Below are 6000 nucleotides of genomic sequence, written 5' to 3' on the forward strand. Positions count from 1 at the left end.
GCAGATTCTTCCTCCTAACTTCAGGGAAGGCTGTCCAGGGACTCTCGGCTTAGGCCTCTCCAAGGAACCCAAGGCACAGGACACTGTTGGGGGTGCCAGCCCACCCCCATCTCTGGCTATCCCAGTTCCAGCTCCCCTGGGCTCTGATGGGTACGATCCCTTTCTCATGGGCCCACATGGAGAATAATCAGGAAGATAAATTTGCTCCCAAGAAAGAAACCGGCTCAAGGCCCCCAGACTCCCCGCCCACCATAGGATGCATTCCCAGCCCAAAGGGAAGCTATTTCTGGATTATCCTTGGGGGGAGGGGAAGGATCATCTGCGGTCCAGCTTCTGAATTCCAGTGGCACAGTCTCCTGCTGACCACAGGACCTGTCCTTGGGAGCCTGACCTTGGGAGACACAGGGGCTCAGGCCCACCCCGGGAATGGCTCCATTCATTCCCAGCCGGACTATAAAGGAAAGGAAACAGATCCATTCCCAGGCTGGAGAGGCTTCCTCTGGGGCTGCGCCAGGTAGAGATAGGACAGTCCAGTGTACTGAGTGTATCTTGTCCTATAGCAGAAGGTATCTAAGCTGAGGCCTGTGAAATTGTGGCTTCTTGGGAGGTGGCAAAAATTAACCATCAGGTCAGGACTTTGCAGATGAAAGAACCCTGTGGAATCTCAGGAGGGGGCAGGTATACGGAATGTGCATCACAAAGTAAGGGAGGGCTTGCCATGCTGGGCGGGGTCATCCCACTCTGCTTTCCCGTTGTAAAAGAGAGAGAGAGGAACAGGCACATCCGCTGTGAGTGAAAGGATCTGCGGTCAGCGACTTCCAAACCAAACACCAGAACCAGCCCTCCAGACCTCCGTCACCTTCTGGGGAGACTAAAAGGAGGGCGAGGGGTGTGTAGGGGAAGTTTGAGCCTTCACATTCTGGGGGAGCCAGATCAGAGGTGCGGCTCCCACTTTACCAGGAAAGAGCAGGTATCCTGCAGACATCCAGTACCCACTTGATCCGAGGCCCTGAAGCGGGTTCAGAGAAATAGGCCCAGGCTGGGAAAGCCCCAGAGGCTTCTGGGATTGGAAGAGGAAACAGACGCTGGGGCCTGCAGGATCTCTCCCAGAGCCAGCTGAGCATTCCAGGCTGGAGGAGCGCAGCACAAGCTCATAAATCAGCAGTTCCAGACTCCTAGGGGGCTCACTCCCCACCCTCGCTAGCCTGAGGTCACTAGGTCAGAAGTCAGAGGAAGTAGGAAGTGATTCCCTGGAAGGGGAGAGCAGCCTACAGATGCCAGGGAGGGGAAAAGTGGGCACAGGACTATCCGTGCCAAAGACCCCACACAGTTTCCAAGGTGACAAGACAGAACTGGGGGCTGAGAGGAGCTGAGAGCCCCACTCAGTGAGAAGGGCACAGACACTTTGCGCTGCCACCCACCCAAATGCTCCTCAGAACACCTGCTGCCCACCAGGGAGTATAACAGACCCTCCGTGTATTAGTGTGACTACGTTTTTATTTTATCTTACTTTATTTTTTCTGAGTCTGAGTCTCACTCTGTCGCCCAGGCTGGAGGGCAGTGGCATGCTCACGGCCACTGCAGCCTCGACTTGCTGGGCTCAGGTGATCCTTCCGCCTCAGCTTTCCAAGTAGTTGGAACTACAGGTACGCATCACCCCACCTGGCTAATTTTTTAAAAATTTATTGTAGAGATGAGGCCCTGCCAAGTTGCCCAGGCTGGTCCCGAACCCATGGGCTCAGGCAATCCTCTTACCTCGGCCTCCCAAAGTGTTGGGGTTATAGGCGTGAGCCACCGCGCCCAGTGTTACTGCGTTCTTAAAATTTTGCTCAAGTAATCTGTGCTCACCGTAGAAAAAGCAAAGGAAAAGCAAAGGAAAATCTTCCCTAGATCCCGCCACCCAGATAGCCATGGCTACGTGTTGGTGCACGTGCTGCCCACCTTCTTGCCATGGCATCATGTGAGTGTGGGAATGCAGAGCACTTCCTTACCACCCCAACCTAGAGGCCACCTGAATGGTAAGTGGAATGTCCCCAGTTGACAGATGAGGAAACAATGATCACAACAGTTAAGCAACTTCTTCCAAGGTCACCAAATAGGAAGTGGCAGGATCCCAGGTCTGGCTAATCCCCATATCTAAGGACTTTGGGAAGCAGTGAAGGATGGTCTATAGGATAGAGGATGGCTGACTCTATCTCTGCAGGTAAAAGTTGGGGCCATGCAGACACACACTTCCACGTGCCAGCAGCTTGGAGCCAATCGGGCCTGGCGTCTGGCCATGGCTTACAGGTTGCTGGTGAAGCCTGACTGGGCAGGGCTGGTGGCCTGTGCGTGGACCTGCCGCTCAGGGGGTGGAGCTCCAGAGCCGGAACCAAGGTGTGCAGGCCCAGCTTCTGCACCTCACTCCAACCAACCCACAGCCCAGGTCAAGGCATAGGAAAACACCACTTGAAGAGGTTGGGTGGACAGGTCTGGGCCTGGCTGGACTCCCCTCCAGATAGACCCTCAGCTCCACTCACCTCAGACAGGCAGACTCTCTGCAGAGAAGCTTTGGGAAGCCAGGCCTGGCGCTGCCTAGTGTGGAACAGTGCCCACCTACTCAGTCCACTCCTAGAGGGATACAGGTATGTAAGGGAAAGAGCCCTGGGCTGGGGGCCAACAGGTCAGGGCTTGCCAAGCCAGGTGGTCTCCTGAGACAGCTCCTCAGTAAAGGGGGATGGCACTCCCTCCTGCACAGGTCCCCTGGAAGGAGCGGGGGCTTGGCATGGAGCAGGCAGTGTCCTACGATGGGGATATAGCAGTGACAGGGAAAGACAGCTGCTTCACAGGACATACGTCAGAAAATGAGGTGATTTCTGACAGTAATCAGGGCCATTAAGAGAAGAAAGGAGGATGCAAAGATCGAGAGTCCAGGTTTAGCAGTCAGAAGGTCTCAGTGACCATTCCTCCTGCCCGGGTCACTTTTCCTTCAGATACCCACCTGCACCCCCTCCCTGGAGCTGCAGCCTCCCAGGACATCCCCTCTCCTCCTTCCCTGCTCTGCTTTTCTTCTTGGCATTTGCCATGTGCCAACATACTGATTTCCTGTGTGATCCTCCACAAGAAGCTGCTTTCTTCTCATTCAGGGACTTTCGTCCCCTTCTTCACTGCTGAGTATGCATAGCAAGATATCTGTGAGCCGGGCTCGGTGGCTCAGCCTGTAATCCCAGCACTTTGGGAGCCCGCAGGTTGGAGACCCGCCTGGGCAACTTGATGAGACCTCATCTCTACAACAAATCAAAAATTAGCCGGGCGTGGTAGCACGCGCCTGTAGTTCCGGCTACCTGGAAGGCTGAGGCGGAAGGATCGCCGGAGCCCAGCAGGTCGAGGCTGCGGTGGCCGGGAGCGGCCACTGCACTCCAGTCTGGGCGACAGAGTGAGACTCCAACTCAAAAATAATAATAATAATAATAAAAAATAAAATAAAATAAAAAGTCTTCCCCATCTGAACTTGTCCTGACCATTTTCGGGGTCCTCCCTCGGCGCTGGACTGCACCTTATGTTAGAATGACCCCTTAAAACTGCAGTGGATGGGGACAGCCACCCAACCCCCTGAATGTTCACCCTGGCCTAGTCATGCTGTTCATCAGGCTGGTGGGAAAAAGTAGAAGTGACCTAAATGGCCAGCAACAGGGGACAAAAGTGTGCTCAGGCCCACGATGAAAGGCTTGCAGTTACTGAAAGAGCAAAAGGCTATTTGAGGACACGGAAGCATATGTACAATGTGTGCCAGAGTCAGGTAGGATCTATCTAAAATGCTTACACACCTAGACAACATACTGGAAAGGTTATGGGATTAGTGGTGATCTTTTTTTTCCCCTTCTTTTTGTTTATCTGCCTCCCAGGCAGGAAAGATAAGAGGATCAAATGGGAGAAGGGACCGGGCCCTTCTCCCATTTGAGGGGGGAGGGTGGGCCTAGCTCAGTCCCATGGGTGAATTGCTCCTGGGATCTTAGGGTTCTCAAGGTGCCGGGTTCCTCTCCAGCCTGGATTACAGAGGTACCCCCTATAGACACCAAATAGGTACAAAGGCCTGGAAAACAGAGTACACAGGTGAGTCGAACCAACTATATGACCTTGGGCTTCAGGGTCCTGGCACCCGGGGGAAAAAAGGATGTTACTATCTCTCAGGCTATATCCCAGTGGAGTTGTTGTGAGGCTTTAAAGGAGGGAGGGTCTGCAAGTGTTTGACAACCTCTCAGGTGCTACACACTTTAGTGATGTACCTGGTAGGAACGTGGGAGAGGACAGTGGTAGAAGAGACATGTTCGGGAGCTTCACAGGCTAAGAAGCCCCCTAAGTCCCCAAGTCTCACCCAGGAAGGGTCTAGGGCAGTCATTGGGGGCACCACCTGGCTGTGGCACCACCCCTGAGATGGAGACTTCCTAAGAAGGAACACCTTTTCTACCCTCCTAACTTTTTTTTTTTTAGTTGGAGTCTCACTCCGTCACCCAGACTGGAGTGCAGTGGCTGCTCCCGGCCACCGCAGCCTCGACCTGCTGGGCTCCGGCGATCCTTCCGCCTCAGCCTTCCCAGTAGCCGGAACTACAGGCGCACGCTACCACGCCCGGCTAATTTTTTGATTTATTGTAGAGATGAGGTCTTGCCTGCCCAGGCGAGTCTCGAACCCACGGGCTCAGGCAATCCACTCACCTCAGCCTCCCAAGGCACGGGATTACAGGCTGAGCCACCGGCTTACCCTCCTAACTTCTAAAGGTCACCCAGCCCTGGTCTCCATTCCTGCCCATCACACCCTTTGTCCATGACCAGACTAGCCTCTGAGCCACCTCCCTGCTCTGCCCTACTATGTTCCCTTAGGGACAGACATCCAGGGTTTTGTCTGTTTGTTTGTTTGTTTTGTTTGTTTTTGAGTTGGAGTCTCACTCTGTCACCTAGACTAGAGTGCGGTGGCCGGAGCGGCCACCGCAGCCTCGACCTGCTGAGCTCTGGTGATCCTTCTGCCTCAGCCTTCCGAGTAGCCGGAACTACAGGCATGTGCTACCACGCCCAGCTGATTTTTTGATTTATTGTAGAGATGAGGTCTCGCTGCCCAGGCGGGTCTTGAACCCACGGCCTCAGGCAATCCACTCACCTCAGCCTCCCAAAGGCGCGGGATGACAGGCTGAGCCACCGAGCCCGGCTGACATCCAGGGTTTAGACTCAGCCCACCCGAGGCTTGCTACCTTGTGGTGGGTCCCCATTCATTTCCCCCTCCCCTCAAGTCTGTGTCTTTTGTGTGGAGCTGGCCTGAGAGCTCCCTGTGGGCAGCTGATTCACAAATTCCCTGTCCTTCTCACTGTTCCAATCACGTAACCCTGCCAGGATGTCCTGGGTCTAGGGCAGGTGTCCCCACACCTGGAAGCTCATGTGGAAAAAAGACAAGTTCAGGAGCCCACCTGGAAAAAAGAGTTCTCCACGTGGTGGTGGGCTAGAAAATTCATACTCTGTCTTTCCTCCCCAAGCTCTGCCTGGGCCCCTCTTCCACTTCAAGAGCTCCATGAAGAGACCAGCGGAGGCACAGAGAGAAAAACGGCACAAGGGTGGGCCTGTCCTAGGGTCCCTTCTCGAAGTAGCAGATCTGACTGTGCCCCAGGCCAGACTACTCATTCCACAGGGCCACTGTTTGGGGTACCTGGGCTAAGTTGTCCCCATGAGATCAAGGCTTGGCCAGGCTGAGCTAGCCCTCTGGCCTAAAGACGTGGGATGGGCCAGCCCCCCAGAAGTTCCCTCAATAGCCCAGGAAGTTCCATCATCTGCTGGGGGAGCCCCCACCCAGGTCCTCAGCTCAGGTGGGCCTGAGCACCAGCCCGAGCACTCCAGGCACATTGCCTGGAGGCCCAAACACTTTCCTCTCCCCTTTGCTCGGGCTGTAGCCTGCTGTTGATTAAGAAGCTGCCCTCAGCCGGGCCCGGTGGCTCAGCCTGTAATCCTGTGCCTTTGGGAGGCTGAGGTGAGTGGATT

The sequence above is a fragment of the Carlito syrichta genome, unplaced genomic scaffold (genome assembly GCF_000164805.1).
Source record: "Carlito syrichta isolate Samal-C Ts95f unplaced genomic scaffold, Tarsius_syrichta-2.0.1 Scaffold315826, whole genome shotgun sequence".
NCBI classification, from domain to species: Eukaryota; Metazoa; Chordata; class Mammalia; order Primates; family Tarsiidae; genus Carlito; species Carlito syrichta.